Source organism: Camellia sinensis, chromosome 3 (assembly GCF_055761805.1).
Source record: "Camellia sinensis isolate YWXY chromosome 3, ASM5576180v1, whole genome shotgun sequence".
In the NCBI taxonomy this organism is placed as follows: Eukaryota; Viridiplantae; Streptophyta; class Magnoliopsida; order Ericales; family Theaceae; genus Camellia; species Camellia sinensis.
Window position 1 is genome coordinate 144,163,515 of NC_138963.1, and position 19,236 is coordinate 144,182,750.

The following is a 19,236-nucleotide window of genomic DNA, read 5'->3' on the forward strand; positions in this document are numbered from 1 at the left end:
GCATGAAAGGCAAGATAATGCATGCTCATGCATTGGCCCATGAATGGGGCACAAAAGGCACAACTCTCGAGAGCACTTAAAGAGTAAAAAACATGAAAGTGCGACAACACTATATGCTCTGAAATATCATTCCAAATGATGTCAAAACATACACATATGACAAACGAGGCATGCTAGGAGGCTCAAAGCTTGAGACTAGCAATGGTACTTGCACCATAGCCATATCAAGCAAGCCCCAAAGGACCAAGGTGACTCAAAGTAGTCCCAAGGCAGGTCAAAACAAGGCCAAAACATGCATGGACTAGAGCCAAAACAAGCAAGCATGGTAAGCCAAAACACCAAGTAAGCTAGGCCAATGAGCATGGTTACACTACAAGTGTAAGAAGCAAATGAGGGATTCTCTAACCAACCAAAAACAGAGTTGTATCATGGCAAAATAACACCAAAACCACACTGAAATGACATCCTAAAAGCTTAGGCAAGATGGCATACATATTGGCTCACACTTAAGACATAAAGCACCAACCCTCCAAAACATTGAAAGAGTGAAAGATGTGCGGGTATGACAGTGAAACATGCTCTGAAATCACATATCAAATGATGCTAAATCCTGCAAATAGCCCAAGCAATGCATGCTAATGAACTCAAAACACAAAGCTAGTAAGCAATATTGAACTATGGCTATACAAAGCAAGGCATGCATGACCAAACAACTTAAAATAGAGCTAAGGTATGTCAAAACATGAGCAAAAGCTTGCTAGAGTGGAGCCAAAAACATGCTAAAATAATGGTCCAAAGCATGATGCATGTTAAGGCTATAGGGAAGATTGCACTACAAGTACATGAAGCATGCAACAAGTGATCAAACCAACCCAAAACAGAGTTATAACATGTTAGAAAAGTTACAAAAACATGCTAAGATAGAGCCTCAAGAAAGTAGAAAAACATGCTAACTTGGTGAGCCATCAACACAAGCACACAAGATACAAAAGGGGGGGACCACCCCCACCTATTTTGGGTATCAAAACACACTTTTCACCCCTGAAATTCCTCTGGAATTCAGTGGTGAAGAGGCCAAACAAAGGTAATCCAAAGGTCTAAAAGAGATGGCTCAAAACAAGGCCAAGTAAGGCACAAAATGGGGTAAGCCACCCCTAACACCAAAGAAGTCTTAAGCAACCATTTTAAACACTTAAATGCAGAACTTTTTTCAGTCGAAAGTTAAGCCAAAAGAAGCATGCAAAGGTGGCTAAGTACTCAAGCAAAACAAGGCTTAAAGGGGGTAACAACTCACCCTTGAAGAACCATAGCCAAGTAGCAACTTCTAAGCCAACAAAGCAAACTTTGAGAGTCTAAACAAGGTCCTCTAGTACCTCAGCAACAAAGCAATGGTGCTTTACTAGGTGTTGTAGTGCAAAAGTGAAGAGAAAACACACTTTTGAGCACAAACAAGTGCAAATATATAGAGAGAGGGAGATATAGAGAGAGATATATATGTATCACTCTATATCAATTTTCAGAACCCCTGGAAAGGGAGAGGGACCTCCCCTCTTGTAGAAATCCAAGTCTCAAGCTTGTTGAACAAGCTAGAGGCTTGGTTCAATCCCTCCATACACGTGTATGGAGGATGAGTTTTATGCTCACTAGTTGTCACAGCTGGCAACAAAATATCTACAAAAGCAAATAAAAAGGCCTCGGCCAACAAACATGGCCGATCGGCCAATAAAGGTGCCGACCAACCATAAAAGGTGCCGACCAGCCACCATTGATGGCCGATGGAAATGAGGAATGGCCGATAGGCATGAGGCCTGGCCGATGGGTTGTAGGGCTGGCCAACAAGCCACCCCCTTCCCTCAAAAACAAAACCACAAGCTCTTGGTCCACAACCAAGCACAAAACAGACAAGTTGAGAAGCTCAAAGGCAAGGCGTACAGCTGAGACCTTCAGAAACTCAAAATGAACACGAGCATGGATGATCATCGAGTGTTCAAACGATGACATCCAAGTCTTGAGGACGGTCAAAAATAGGGTGTCTACAACAGGTACAAGATCAATTGTTTTCCCAGTTCTGGCGGTGATAACACAGGTGGATTTTACAGGTATTGCTTGACCAGTTCAAAGCAAATTAACAACAATTGTCCCACTAGAACTTCTTTTCTTTCTTCAGGAGATAAAATAGTGGTTCATAGGTCAAGGTTAGTTTTGAAATAAATCGCCTTATGAATTGCACTTTACCTAGAAAGTCGTGCGCCTCCTTTTCAGTCCTTGGTGGTGGCATTTCTAAGATGGCTTTGATTTTGGAAGAATCTATCTCAATTCCTCATTTTGGAAGAATCCTTTTCAGTCCTTGATTTTGTGTGATCAAGAATCCCAGTATTTTTCCCGTTGTTACGCCAAAGGTGCATTTTTGTGGGTTCAACCTCAATCTATACTCTCTGATCCGTTGAAAGAACTTCCCCAAGACAATGTAGTGGCCTCTCGATCTTTGGACTTGACAATCATATCGTCCACATACACCTCAACCTCTTTATGGATCATGTCATGCAGAATGGTAGTTGCAGCCCTCTGATAAGTGGCCCCAGCATTCTTCAACCCAAACGGCACGACTTGGTAACAATAAGTGCCCCACGGAGTGGTGAAAGCAGTCTTCTCCCTATCCTTTGGTGCCATCAAGATCTGGTTATGCCCAGAAAACCCATCTATGAACGAGAACAATGCACGGCCTTTGGTGAAGTCTACCAACTCATCAATATACGACAGGAAAAAATCATCATTCGGTCTAGCCTTATTCAAATCCCTAAAGTCGACACAAACTCTGATTCTGCCATCCTTCTTCGGAATTGGAACAATATTGGCCAACCATGTTGGATACTCAAATACAAGCAAGAACCCTGCCTCAATCTATTTGGTAACTTCTTTCTTAATCATCAAAGCCCAATCTGGGCAAACTCTGCGCAACTTTTGCTTAACTAGCCGTGCCTCAAGGTCGAGAGGGATCCAGTGTTGTACAATCTCAGGATCGATTCTAGGCATGTCTTCGTAGGACCGAGCAAAAACATCTTTGAAATTTTTTAATAAAGCGATTAAACACTCGCGTTCCTTCGAAGACAGTGTGGACCCGATCTAGACCAAGCGAGGATCTTCCTCAGTACCCGCATTAATTGATACGATTTCATCTGTACAGGGCCTAACACGCCTCTCCTCCTCATAATCAACCAAATTTTTCAAAACCCCAAGGAATTTCTCCCTCTTTGTTTAGTCAAAATTTAGAAAATTAAGATCAGTACAACAAACCAAAGGCACAAAGAATTAGGCAACATTCACAGCATTCTCATTCAAAAAGTCTAGATCTTCGGTTACAGTGGACTCAAGGAAAAGTTAAAAGATGACCTGGACAGGACTTTGGCATCCGATCTACCACTCCCAGAAGTACCAGACTTAGAGGAACTCGAATCTGACCCCGACTCCATAGACTCGGTGGAATTAGATCCGAAGTCATTATCCGATTCAGAACCGTCGATGACGCCTTGCTCGAACTTCCAGACCAGGCGTGGAGCCTTAAATGCATCCATGATTGTAATTGGAGAAATTCGCTGCTAGGGTATCCCCGATCATTGAAATAGTAAAACTATCCCCTACGTTGGTGGTCTCAATTCCCGCAGTGAAAGTCATCAGTAAGTCAGCTAGTGCTTTTCCCAACAACTCCTCTTCTTCAATGCCCAGGTTTGAAGTCCTTTCTTGATCCGTATCAGTGCTTAAGTTTGCCTGTTCATCCTCCTCTTCTGGTAATTGGTGCCCGAAAAAGATCTCGAACCCCGGATACCTAGTCTTTGTCTCCCATTTATACCAGGGCTCTGGGAATCCACCGAATGGGAAATCTCCCCCTTGGCAGACAAAGCGTCCGTTCAAGGTTCCCCATATAGGTTTATGGACTAACTCATACTACTTCCGAGTCCTCTTTGCTTTCAGCCTCTCTCTTAACTCTTATCCTTTCCTCAGTCAATCTGCGGCTGTGGGTTTGTATCCCAGCCCGAAAGCATGAGGGTTATGACTCAGCTTCTTAGCAATAGTACCTCCCTACTTACCGCTTCAACCTAGTCCTGACCCGAGCATATGCCCCTGTTTGTTCATCATGTATATGGATTGCACATTCACATAATCTCCATCGCCCTCTGCCATGATGGTTTGAACTAACCGGGCTTCTGCCAGAGAGAAGCCGGAAAGGAACACGTCCTCTTCCCCATGTATGATCTCTAGTAGTGGTGCTGTAGTTCCTTGGGGAGGATGGATTGCAGAGTTACTGTACACGGTGGCAATCCCACTTTTAATGGGGTACTTCACTAATTGATGGACTGTTGATGACATAACCTTCATCTGATGAAGCCAAGGCCTTCCCAGTAACACGTTGAATGTGGTCGGAACATCCATGACATGGAACTCCACTTCATGTTCAGACGGCCGACTAGGATACTGCTTTTGAACGTTCCCTTGACATCCCGACTTGTATTGTCATAGGCCCGGACAGCTTGGGTCGTGGGCATAAATCAATCGGCCTCAAACCAATGGCATAGGTAGTTCTCACTGGGCACATATTAATCGCCGACCCGGTATCTACTAACATCACAAGAATCCACTTTTTTTTACTTTCCAAGTTTACATACAAAGGCAAGTTGTGGTTGGTGCCCTCGGGAGGCAATTCTTTATCCGTAAAGGATATCACTGGCATAACGTCCCCGGAGGTGACCAGTGACACGAATTGGTCAGCGGTGGTGTCAATGGGTAGTTTGGTTCAGTTCATTGCTTCAAGCAGGGCTTGTCTATGTTCCCGAGACGCCATTATCAGTCCCCAGATGGATTAGTTAACCTGAATCTTCTTGAGCTGTTTTAAGATCATGTTCTCTTCCACATCCCTCTCTTTTGCTTTCTCCACCTCCTTTCCAGAGGTCTCTGGCTGGTCTAACACTACGAGTTTGAAATACCGACGGCTCTGGGTCATATGATTGATCTCATCGGTATACCAAGTGTCATATGGGGTATTAGCTTTCCAACCTTCGTCAGTGCATGCATGACTTAGGTCGCTGTCTTCCCGCCACTTTCATGAAGTCATGACCGGATTGGCATCAGGTTCTATCCGGAGTATATTAACATCCCGTGCCCCATCATCATACCATTCTTCTTCCACCATAGCTCGGGTTTCAACATCCCGGTACTTTCTGAGTTTCCTCAATATCCTCTTTTGGTCCTTGGGATCCCATTCTGTTTTCTTAGTGTTTGAATGTTGCCGGTTGTGGACTAAACTTCTTCTTTCCCTTTTTCTTTGCCTTGTTCCAGAGCTATCTTCGCTTGGATTTTCTCTATCCTTTCCTTTTGAAACTATTCCAGTGCCTATTCATTCTCAATAAGAGGTGCAACCTCAGCATTACCCTTAAGAGCAATTTCTTCTTCTCCCCCACATCGAACTCTTCCTCACTCCTGCCTGTTCCTCCACATTAGACTCTTTCTCACTCAACCACCCATCGCTAGTTTCTAGCTGGCTCAGGTCCCACTATCCCATTTGTACACAACTTGTATCATCTTCTTCAACGAAGTAAATATCCTTCAAATCCTCTTCTAATTCTGCCAGATCCTACTCTAGGTTTGCTAAGTCATGTAAGCCTTGCTCGGGCCACTCATTATGATTCTGTGCCATTTGGTCTTTCCTGATAGCATTAATGCTGAGGAAATCTAGCAATATAACCATTGGCTTTGGCTGATCGATGGCCACAATGTATAAGTTGGGATCATACTCCTCCACAAGTGAGACCCCCTTCTCTATGACACAGGTATCAGGCGACCCTACCTTCAATGCATTCTTCTCTTTCTCCATTTCTACTGCCTTAGGTTTGGATTGGGTTTGTGGTGTTAGATCCATCATGCACATGTCTGTGCTTTCTGGAATAATCGCCTCCGGTTTCGGTAAGTGGAATGAGGTAATGTATGTGCTAGGGTTCAAGGTGGGTGGTAGTGTATGGATGTGGTTAATGTTTCTGGGTGGGGGGGACTTGGTTGTGTGCAGGAAGTGGATTGGTTATTACGTTCGGTTTGGCGGGTGGGGAGATGACTTTGTTATCGATGAGATCCCAAGTCTCATGACGTAGGCGGTAGCACATGTCTGTGGGGTGGCCAGGTTATTGGTGGAAGATACAGTACTGGGTAGGGTCATGTTTGGGTGGCAATGGGTTTGGAAGTGGACGAGGATCAAAAGGCTTGAGATGCCCCTTTCACATATGGAGAGGGTAAAGACTCTACGGTTTCGGGGTGGACCGGTATTTTGTGAAGGTTGTGAGGTCGTGGCAGTAGCAAAAGGATTAGCCATTTTGGCCGTTGTGACGACATTGCTGACATCTGCAGGCCGTGGAATAGTGATGCTGCTAGTATTGATATTCCGAGAGAACGACCTTCTTGCAGGTTCACTTGTTTTATAGATGATACCCTTTTTGAATGCACTCTCTATCTGGACCCCCAGCTCATATAAGGAAGCAAATGTGGACAACGATGCCACTATCATTCTTTGCAACATGTCTAGCTTAAGGTTTTGGACCACTAGTCGGACTTGTTCTCTTTCAGCAGGCCTATTTGTCATTCGGGCTACTTTGGCCCTCCACTAGGTGACAAAATCAATAAATGATTCTTTGGGATTCTAGGTTGTAGCCTCCAGCTCACTAATGGTTACTTCTATTTGGGTGTTATATGAGTACTGATTGACAAATGCCTTAGATAGCTCCTCCCAATTTCTTTTTGTAGAGTCCTCCAATTTAGCGTACCAGATGGCCGCCACATCAAACAGGGTCCTTCCAAACAACGAATGCTTCTGCGCCCGAGACAAACCCATAGGCCTCAATACATTTGAAAACAATCAGACATGTACGATTGGATCCCCACTCCCATCGAATTTGTCGATGTGGGGCATCTTAAATTTCTCTGGTAATCTAACCGAAGCCTCAGTGTACCCATCTTCGATATCTAGAATAGAGTTGAAGCCTTAGGATTTCTTCAATGCTTTCTCTAATATGGCGATATTGACCAAGGTTGGATCAATTTCATTGATATCGAAAGGAAAAATCCCTGGAGGAGGTTGAACTGGAGGACGATAAGTTGGAGCTAAGGGAAACATGTCTTGAGGATCTGGGACTGGTAGATTTTCTACTGGTAGGGGTAGATCCGAGTTTGGCTGAGCAGTAGGGATCGGATGCACAGTTGATGCTGATGCCCCAGATGTATGCCACAAATCGGCAATGACTTCATCTTATGCAGCCATCCTTTGGTTTATAGTGTCCATAGTTCTTTGTACGGCAATCATCATGGCAGCAAATTCCTCTGCGTTTGGTGTTGTGTTATGTGTCATTGCTAATCCAGGTGAACTAGATGCTGGTGAATTGATTGATTGAGAACGGGTAGGTGTTCGTGGAGTGCTTTGTATTGAATCTATTGATTGTCTGTTTCTTCTTTGCCGAGTGACTGGAGGAAGCGAGACTAGCATAGGCTGACCACCAACATGGTCTCGAGCATTGCACAGCCTGTCGAAATGAGTCCACACAATTTGGGAAATATCGGGTCTTTTTGAAGCTATGATGGTAAACTACCTAGCAAAAAGAAAGAAAGAAAAACAAAATCAAAATCAAAATCGAACAACACTTCGGCCTCAATCCACAACAATCAAGACACATAGCTGAACTGTAATCCCCACTGAACTCTGTTTTCAAACCTTAATGATATGAACCATCGTGTACAGTCTCACTATAAAAGCATACATCAAGTAAAAAGAACCAAAACACCCCTATGAGGGGGTAAGGTTACCTGTCCTAGATTTTTGGCATGATCTAGGTTGCACTATTTCACACAACGAGTTTCACAACATCCTACACATGGGAGGCACCCTGCCCTAATTTGGAATAGTCACTATAGCTTCACTATATGCAACTAGGTCAAATGGTCAAAAGAGTACCTTGCCAAGATTACCTAATATGCCTCTCACACCTAACACCGAGAAGTGAAAAGTGGATCAAGCGGTATAGCAGTGATCCAGATCCAAGGGTTGTATTTCCAACATGGCAGAGCCCATCACCGGTTAGCCTTTTGGCAAGCCTTTTGGGCAAGCCTCCGGCAAACCGTCCAGGAATAGCAGATGGAAAACACAGTGACTTACCGTAACCAAGCAAATGCTATGCGAAAAAAATAAATAAATAAAATAAATGTAGATAAAAATTCACATCATGAGTTTTAAGTCAAGTTCTCTACTTCCCCAACAGAGTCACCAGAAACTGTAGCTCTACTTTCCACGCTCCTTTCGGAAGGCGAATAGCCCTACAGTTCGGACTCCATTTGTGGTTTTGAATCTGATTTCACAAGTGCAATGTGAAATAGTGAAAACACAAAAAGAGTCCAAATCCGACAATTCTTTTTGAAAAATCAAAGTTTGAATCAAATGCAAAAAATGGACTGCTTTGCCAGATTACAGAGTTGCCACCTAAATATTTTTGAAAAATTTAGTAAACCAGAGACTCGTGCCAAAGGCCATTAGTCCGTCATCACTAAAGTGTCTCGGCTCGGGAACTTAGGTACGAGGAGGGAAGGTCATGAATTGAGCACCCCACTCGCCCGATCAAAGATTGGCCTCTACTAATCATGATGTGATTTTTATCGACATTATATATTCTTGTTCTGGTTATTAGGCTATATTACTATATGATGTGCACACACAAGGTATAGACTAATTTGCAAAAGTTAGAATATTTTGATTTCATATTTGTTTGAAAATTGTTTTGTGAATTTTCCACTTGAAAAAAAAAAGTGGGCTAAAATGGGCATTAATCAAACTATCCCAATTCAAGCAACTAGCCTTCATCCACAGGCATTCAAATAGTTATATCATTTAAGCAATTAGCCTCAAGGTGGACATGCTTGGACATGGTAACACAAACATTCGATGCAAGATACTAAAATACAAAATCACTTACCTAGTATTCCGTGCTAAAACAAAGCAAATTATTAGAAAAATATGCATGTTCCTAATTAAATGCAATATGACTAATGCAACGCACACATTATGTATTTTCATAGGCTCGGCTATGAACATGGCATATGATTTCATTCAAGACATACGAGAGAGCACGTATTCAAGGAATGAATTGGGACATTGATATCAGGTTAGCATGATGAGCCAAACCTTATATGCATACAAGACAAATGGATTCAAAACATGAGAATGCTAATGAAACGTGATGCTCTATACTAACCATTGTAAGCGAATAAACAAAAGGAAGAAAGATGTGGGGTTGGAAGACATACACATTATTACAACATTTGATCGCTCACGCAGGAGGGTGCGAATCAATATCTAAAGTCCAAATTAAACTAATTATTACAAAACCGAATGAATGGATAAATAAGCAACTAGTTAACTACGCTATTACAACAAGGATAACCAAGATAAACAAACTAGTTGTTTAAACTAATTAAGTACAACAATTACAAATAGACAATAATGAATAATTACAACACTTGATAATTAACGAGACTAATTACAATAAACAACATTAAATTAATTAATTACAATGATCATAACGTGAGCAAGGATGCGCAAGAATTGCATGCATGCACATGTACAATGTTCAAGAACAACCCTGTCTGCCCCAAGCTTGCTTTGTTTCACCTCAGCCACTGCCTCTGTTTTCTGAAAAAATACACTGCTGACTAAACATTGAGGGCTAGACGACCCTTACTGAACCCTGGCAGGGCATAGAGAAGGCCGATCGTGCCTCAGTTTTGTGCAAAACTCTGTTTAGTGTTTTGAAGTGAAAACAGTGCAGATAGAGTTGTTCAAGCTCTGTTTGTCCCCTTCTTCCTTCTCTGTCGTGGGAAAGCCTCGAGAGAAGGTTAGAATTGCTTCCAAAGCCATCAATGAGCAAATTGATTGCTTGATGATTTCGGATACAACTTTGGACAAAAATTAATGAAATACAATGGATATGACCACCCCTCTCTCTTATCATGGAATGAACTCAAAGAGGGTGGTAGAGATGCTTCAAGAATCATCAAAATGCCATGAATTAGCGCATGATCACTCTTGACTCGATTAACTTGGCATAACGTCCGGCCAAGCCTAAGCAAGATGACTCATTTTCTTTAAGTGTGTTGGTTGCTTTTAAACCAATTCTTTTATTCATTTCCATTCTTTAGTCCATTTGTCCGAAGTGATGATTAAGTCCTCTAAAAGGAGAGAAGCATCAAATGGGATGTAATTCTCAACATGAAAGAGAGATTACGCCGTTGACAATGAATCTCCGTAGAGATTAAACCATTAAGCGTAAGTCTCTAGTTCATATGTTGAATAACCATCAACCGATTGAAACAACTCTCAAATGAAAGAGATGAATGGCAAGTTGATAATTAAAATGAGGTTATTAAACATGGAAATGAGTTGAAGAAAAGCTAGAACAACATGTGACAAGCTATGTACAAGGACTTATGATACAACAAATGAACTAATCAAAGCTTGAAGTAATTAAATAGAATGAGACAACCCTAAAATAGTCTAAAATAAGCCTAAAATAGTGCTAAAAATGTAAGAAAATAGCTCAAAAGCAGAGACACTAAAGCTATGTAAGCAAAAGAACTAGAAGGGATGGCTAACCCCTCAAATTTCAAGACTTCAAATCATGTTTTTGGCCTCAGTTCAACTCTGAAAATCAGTTCAAAATCCAAAGAAAAAGAGTGTAAAAGAACCAAGGGTTGAGCTACAAAAAAATAGGTGCAAGTGAGGGTGTTAACCTAAGTTCCAACACTTAAAATGGATGCAAAACAGCCCAAGAATACAAGAAATAAGTAGAAAAGAAATCAAAAGCAAGAACAAAAGTTACAAGCTTATACTTCTCAAAATGGAGTAAGTTTTGGTTGATGATCAAACTCACTATTGACATGCTCTCAAGCTTGAATTATGCTTCTCATGGGTCAAACAAGGCTCTAAGATGATGAGTCAAGGTGTTGTATGGTGTATATAGATGATACAACGTTGGTAGGTCAACTCAAAGGTAGCTTACAATGGAAGAAGGAGGAAGAATGAGTTCTCTCTATGTGTATAGGCTCTTTCTTAACTGTGTAACCCCCAAAACAGAGGCATATGGTCGTGTTTATAGAATTTGAGCACAAAAGGTGATCAATATCTTCAAAAATGGACAGCTGGCGGGCTCCCGGCTTAAACAGTGTTTATTGCTATTGAAGCTCAGCCAGCCCTCAATAGCCACGGCCGGTTCTCACTGAGGCACGGACGAGCCTCAATGACTTTCCTTGTTTTTCTTTGCAGCCTTAACAAAGGATGGCACAAGGTGTGAAAATGGATTTCTTGGGTGTAATCATTGGGAATATGAAAGGTTTGGGGTTATTTTGAAGCTTAAACAAGATTCCTTCATTGAGACCTCGAATCACGCATAATACCACTTTCATCATCGATCGATTGTATCGAGCAAAGCGCTCAAGCCTTGCGGGCGGTCAAAAATGGGGTGTCTACAGTTGCCCCTCTTTGACAGAGTTCGAAGTCATAAAGTGACATGAGTGAATGTCAAAGCCCAGAAACGACCCAATTGACAAGGCCGCAAGGTCCGGGCAAGAAATCAAGATATAAATGCAAAAATTGAACTCGAGGGCAAAATGTAACAATGAAATGCAGCAAATAACTTATGATCATGCAATGAAACATAATGTAAATGAAGCAATGAAACAACACTACAATCTAGACAAGAAAGCAACGTTCGAAAGATGATGCAAAACAAAGCAAAATAAACCTCGCCGTGTTTCACACAAAACAAAGTGAATAAATAGGCACGCCTTGCTTGAAAAGCACTAAGAAAGCACAAACCAACCTACGTCTCACATAAAAAGGATGTAAGAAAATGCAACCCAACTACGCCACGCGTAGGAAGGGGAAAGGGCAACGTAACCATCAAGGGCACCCGAGGTCTTAACCGAGATCCTAACGCGTCTCACGTGATAGGAGGAAGGGTGGTGTGAACAAGCAGGCGCATCTGATGTTTTTAACCAGGGGTACAATCCTAACACGTCACACGCAAGAGGAGAAAAGGCAGTGTGAACACCGGGCGCACCCAAATGTTTTTAACCGGAGATACAATCCTAACGCGTCACACGCGAAAGAAAGAAAGGCGGTGTGAACACCGGGCGTATCGGAATGTTTTTAACCCGAGGTACAATCCTTACGCATCACACGCGAGAGGAGGAAAGGCGGTGTGAACACCGGGTGCACCCGAATGTTTTTAACCGGAGGTACAATCATAACGCGTCATACGCGAGAGGAGGAAAGGTTGGTGTGAACAGCAGGTGCACCCGAATGTTTTTAACCGAAGGTACAATCCTAACACGTCACACGTGAGAGGAGGAAAGGTTGGTGTGATCACCGGGCGCACCCGAATGTTTTTAACTAGAGGTACAATCCTCACAGGTCACACGAGAGATGATGAAAGGTTGATTTGAACACTGGGGCACCCGAATGTTTTTAACCGAAGGTACAATCCTAACGCGTCACATGCGAGAGGAGGAAAGGTTGGTGTGAACACCGGGCGCACCCAAATATTTTTAACCGGAGGTACAATCCTAACGCGTCACACGCGAGAGGAGGAAAGGTTGGTGTAGCTCGGCTTTTCACGTTCCCTTTCGGAAGAATGAATAGCCTTTACAGTTTGGACTCCATTTGTGTATTGGTTCTGATTCTGATTTCACAAGTGCAATGTGAAACAGTGAAAACACAAAAAGAGTCCAAATCTGGCAATTTCTTTTGGAAAATCGATGTTTGAATCAAATGCCAAAAATGGACTATTTTTTCAGATATCAGAGTCGCCACCTAAATATTTATTTTTGGGGAAATTTAGGAAATCCATGACTCGTGCCAAAGGCCATTAGTCTGTCGTTACTAAAGTGTCTTGGTTCGAGAACTTAGGTATGAGAGAGGAAGGTCAATAATTGAACACCCCGCTCACCCGATCAAAGATCGGCCTCTACTAATCATGATGTAGTTTTTATTTACAGTATATGTTCTTGTTCTATATGTAACATACAAATATAGACTAATTTCACGAAAAGTTGGAACGTTTGATTTCATGTTTGTTTTGACAAAAGTGTTTGACTTAAAATGGTGATCTCATATATACATGAATCAAGTATCCCAATTCAAGTGATTAACCTTCATCCACAGGCATTCAAATAGGTATATCAAATAAGCAGTTAGCCTCATGGTAGTATGTTTGATATTACAGCATTCACACTTATGCAATATGCTAAAGCAAAAATGCTTACCTTAATGTCTGAAGGCGAGTCTAAAAAGAAAAAAAATAGTTAGAAAAAAATGCATGACCCTAATTAATGACTAATGCAACACATGCAACGTGCAATTAAGGTTCGGCTACTAGTATGGCATGTGAGCCAATTCCAGGCATGTGGTAGCGCATGTATGCAAGTAAGGACTTTGAATTTGACATTTGAATAATATGATGAGCCGAACTTTTATGTATGTAAACGAATGGATGCAAATCATGAAAAATACTAATTTAAACATGATGTCCCTAATCTAACCATCATAAGCAGTAAAATAAAAGGGAGAAAGAATGGGGGTTGGAAGACATACAACTTATTACATATTTGTCCTCGTGAAGAAGGGTCCAAATGTCCAAATGTCCGAATAAATAATTATTACAAAGCCAAATGAATAATAAATGAAAGGGGTTGTCTAATTTATTACAATAAGCCCTGACACAATAAACTCGGTATAACGTCCGACCGAATTCAATTAATCATATTAGTTCTTTATGTCAGTTGTAATCCAATTTTAACCAATTTTATTAGCCTTTTTTATTACCTTTCCATTTCTTTATCTTTTCTCCTGTTTGTGCAAAAGTGATATTTACGTCCACTAAGTCCAAAACACAATAAAGAGAAACAAGCATCAACTTAACCCAAGAAAATTTTCTTCGGGGGAAATTACAAAGGAAGAGTCAAACCTATTTACAAGCGATAAGGAATTCCAAGTCAAACTCAAGATGTACAACAAGGACTAGTCAAACTCAAAATAGTGATAATGACTTAGAAAAACCCAAACATGAGTGATAATGACTTGAAATTCAAACTTGATAATAAGTGATAATGACACTTTCCTTGGTGATTTCCAAGGGTCAATTAGTCCCATAAAAGTAAACACACTGATGAATAAAGAGAAATGAAAAATAAAAGATTGTGCTTTAGTATAAGAACATGTATACATTTGGGGTAGTGAACCTCCAAGGAATTTAAACTGTTAAGTATAGAGCGTTTTATGCCTTTGGTAGTAAATCTTCTAAGAGATTAAATCAGTGAGCATAGAACGTTGTATACTTTTGGTAATGAACCTCTTAAGCATAAAACGTTTTATGCCTTTGGTAGTGAATCTCTAAGGAGATTAAACCATTAAGCATAGAACGTTTTATACCTTTGATAATGAACCTCCTAAGCAAAAAATATTTAATGCCTTTGGTAGTGAATCTCCAAAGAGATTAAACCATTAAGCATAGAGCGTTTTATACCTTTGGTAATGAACCTCCTAAGCATAAAACGTTTTATGCCTTTGGTAGTGAATCTCCAAAGAGATTAAACCATTAAGCATAGAGCGTTTTATACTTTTGGTAATGAACCTCCGAAGAGATTAAACTATTAAGCATGGAAGAGTTCATTTCTTATACTTGAACCACAATCTTAATTTTTACAAATTTTTAATCGAAATAAGCAAAAAATGGAGGGAGGTTGCAGAGATGATTATGTGAAATTGATTAATTGGTTAGTATAAACAAACTTGATATTTAAAACATAAATCATTGAAATAAATTAAACAGCCCCCTAAATAGCATACAATAGTGCTGAAATTAGAAACCTACCACTTTTACTATTCATCGTCGAGGTTACTATTCACCGCCTGAGGTACTATTCACCGCCGGAAGTTACTATTCAACGCCGCAGGTTACTATTCATTTGGTGGGGTAAATTATTTAAAGTAATAAATTACAACAGTTTATATACAATGTTTAAATTACAGCAGATATGTGGGTGGTGCAACCTTCCCATTAAAGCGATAAAAAAAACAGTTATGAAAAGAAGTAAATGAAATATTTAAACAAATTATATCGCATTTTTAAATTAAATAAAAATTTGCGAAAACTCACCTTTTGGGGAAATGATGAATTTTCTAAGTCACAAACTTTCTTTTGATTACTCTCAAGTCTGTGGAATGTGTTCTCAATTCTCAGTCCAAAATTTGGAATTAGAGCTTTAGTGGTTGGTTTTTGAATGGTGTATTGATGAAATAGAAATAAAAATATCAAAAAAAATATTTTATTTTCCATCTCTCTCTTCTCAAACTCTCTCGCCCCACTTCCTTTTCCTCTCCCTGATTTTGATTAGCCTTTCCCTCTTTTTCTTTTTCCTGCTGGGCCTCCCCTTTCTTTTTCTTTTTTTCTTCTCTGCTGGGCCTCTCCCCTCGTCCTTATATAGGCAAAACATAGAATATAATAATATATAATATATATATATATATATATATGCATATAATATAATATTTAATATATATGTGTTTGATGTCGGCAGCCGAGCTGACCGCCATCAAATAGTTTTATTATATAATCTATATAATATATCTATATACATATAATATAATATACAAAATATATAATTTATACCAATATATATAAAAACACTAAAAATATGAATAAACACATAAAATTATGCAAAATTACAAAATACTAAACTAATGAAATATTTATTAGTTTAAAACAATTTAGCCATCATCGTGAAGGTTAGGATTAAAGTTCAAATTCCATCTCTCTTACTGAGGATTCTGTGAGAAACACATTCTAATTGTCATCATCGGGTAATCAAAAGAAAGCGCCCAAGTCTTAAGGCCAGTCAAAATGGGGTGTCTACAGTTGGTATGAACACCGGGTGTACCCGAATATTTTTAATTGGAGGTATAATCCTAACGCGTCACACGCGAGAAGAGTAAAGGTTGGTGTGAACACCGGGCGCACCTGAATGTTTTTAACCGAAGGTACAATCCTAACGCATCACACACGACAGGAGGAAAGGTTGGAATTGACAAAGAACAAACAAATCGCATAAGTAGGAATCAAAAACATGGATTCTACTCAAAGATACGTAAAATCAAAACAATGCCAATGTGTTAGAACAATGGGCTCAACGCACCGCGTTTCAATCCGGTTGTAAAATGAATGATGATTTTAATGTGGCACAAATGATTTTATCTTGAACTCCTCTATATGAACCATACATACAATATCGGGCACTTCTCCGACACTCTCTGAATGAACCGTACATACAATATCGTTTGGTTCGTTTGGTTACAACATAACGGAACAAACTATGATTCAAACAAAATAATGATAAATTAAAAAAGAGTTTAAAACAAACAAGCTGAAACAAATTAGATCAAGAATCAAATAAATGCATTCTCTTTTGTTTGTTTTCACTTTTTCTCAATTTTTCTTCTCTTTTCTTTTTTTGCTCCTTTTTTTTGGTTTCCTCTTTTTTTTTTTTTTTGTGTGCTTTTTTATCACTCCCTAATACTAGAAATAAATTAAAGCAAAGAAATAAAATAAAGCAAAGAAAAACAAAGGTTGAACTGGGTTTTCACTGAGAGCCGGTCGGGCCTCAGCGAAGCACGACCAGGCATCGCGACAATCGGCCGGGCTTCAATAGTGGCAAGGGCAGATTCAGTCTTTTCTCGCGATTCACTTCTTTAAAACAAAACAAAACCAAACCATATTTCCTCACTTCCTTACCTTCGAAACTCCCTTCTTTCCCTCTTTACTCTCTCTCTCTCTCTCTCTAGATTTCCCCTTTTACTTGCGTTTCCTAACAAACCTCACCACTTTTTCTTTGAAACCCTTCATCTCCTCTACATTTTGAACCTATTAGATTTTGATTTGGTTAAATTTTTTGGGCTTCTCATTGTTTTTCTTTGTCTATCACAAATTTTCTTGGCTTTTTGAGGACTCATTTTTGCGTTTTTCATTTTCTCCTCTCATTTTCTCTCTCCTACAGTTTAACCCCCCACATATTTTTAATTTCTCTTTATTTCCTCCACTTTTCTCCATGGCTAGCGGCAAAGCTCCCGTTTTGGACCCCGCCATTGGCATCGGGGTCACCTTACGCGCGGATATGGAGACTAAGTATCCCCCTACGCTACTTCCTTTTAGCGACAGACCATTCGATGTGGCCACTTATTAGCCACGTACACACGTTCCACCTCCAGGTGGCATTTTGAGATTCGAGGGCCTCATTCCCAGGATAGACGAGAACGTCTTGCTGCGAGAGCCTACGGAGCACTTGTCTGCCAATGCCTCCACGGTAAACCATTTTCCTTTGTTTTTGTACTCTTCAAATTTCACTTAAACTTGAATTTCACAAGTAAATCGCCAATTAATACGATATATATTCCCTATTGACAGGTGGTGGCTAGGAGGATTAGTGGCTACGGATCCATATCCAGCCCCCTGCGCTGGTACGAGAGACTACCCGTAGAGGTCCGTGCATCAGTTGACGTAGCAAGCTTCGGGTCCTTCTGCTCAGGCCTCATACAAATGAGGGCTGAGTCATTTTTGTACGGAGCTCTGGTCGAGAGATGGTGGGACACCACCAATTCATTCCACTTCTCATCGATCGAGGAGATGACCCTGACTCCGTATAATTTTTCGATGCTGACGAGTTAACGCAGCTGGCTTCAGGCCCTTCTGCTCAGGGCTCATACAAATGAGGGCTGAGTCATTTTTGTACGGAGCTCTGGTCGAGAGATGGTGGGACACCACCGATTTATTCCAATTCTCGTTGATCGAGGAGATGACCCTGACCCCATACGATTTTTCAATGCTCACCGGCCTGCAGGTTGGAGTTGGCGGTCCGAACCCATATGATCCAGACATGACGTAGTAGAGAGCCATACAACGTCAGCTTCTTGGAGCGATCCCAGACACTACCAGCCACGGGATGGTGAGGTATAGCTGGTTCTTCGAGTACTTCTCCGACTTTCAGCCCACCACTCTAGATGAGGTCGTCCAGTACACCCGCGGCTTCCTTATGTATCTCCTCAGTACTACCCTATTTGCGAACAAGGAAAATACCGTGGGGTTATATCTTCTGGGGGCACTGGTGGACCTCCCTCAGGTATTAGAGTAAGATTAGGGTAGAACTGGACTGGTCACCCTATACTGTTATATGAGCTTTGTCTCCCGCTACAAGGCGGACTCACTCGGCGGTTATTGGAGAGTCTGGGAGGTACGCTTCACATTTATTCTTTCTATGTATTCTGTTTATTCTGCATTTTCTGCTCATTTGCATTTCATTTCTACTTATTAACTTCAGCCATCTTTTCTTGTTTGCAGCTCTGGGTTTACACCTACTTCACCTCTCTGGCACTGGTCCCGGTGAGGCCGATCGAGTTGTCAGTACCCCGCTCCCGATACTATAACTCCCGATTTGAGGGACGTCATTGCGTAGATCGAGATTTCCCCTACCTTCGATGTTTCTTTGACACAATCACTGTGGACCAGGTAACAAAATACCACCATTTAACTGTTATATACTGTAAGCAGACTGCACAGTTTCCCACACTACACGGTCATTCTCATACTATTGGCTTCTCACACTGCACTGACATTCTCATACTGCACTGATTTCTGGCATTACACTGAGTACTGATATCTTATATTGCATTGATATCTAACATTGCACTGATTTCTAACATTGCACTGATTTTCACAGGTTGACTGGCACCCTTGGGCAGGCATTCCCCAAGTGTCGAGGATGACCTTCACCACTGCATGGTATGCCTCCACCATGCGGATTCTATTCGAAGGCCCCTTTGGCCCAACGTACTACCTGGGAAAAAGGTTCATCGGCCAGACGCGGGGTGTCGCTGACCTCGACATTCCACACCCGTCTCCCCCGGCTATGAGGGTAGTGGATGAGCTACAGGACGGTTCTTAGATCGACCTCTTGATGTTGGGCGAGGATGGCGATCATTATCATAAGCTTGGAAACTTCACTACCTTCTTACACACCTGAGTGATGGTGCCTCTTACCCCAAGCGTGGCTCAAGCTGTGCCGAAGGTTACTGTTGCTGTTGCTGTTGCCGTTGGCGATGCGCCTGCTGGA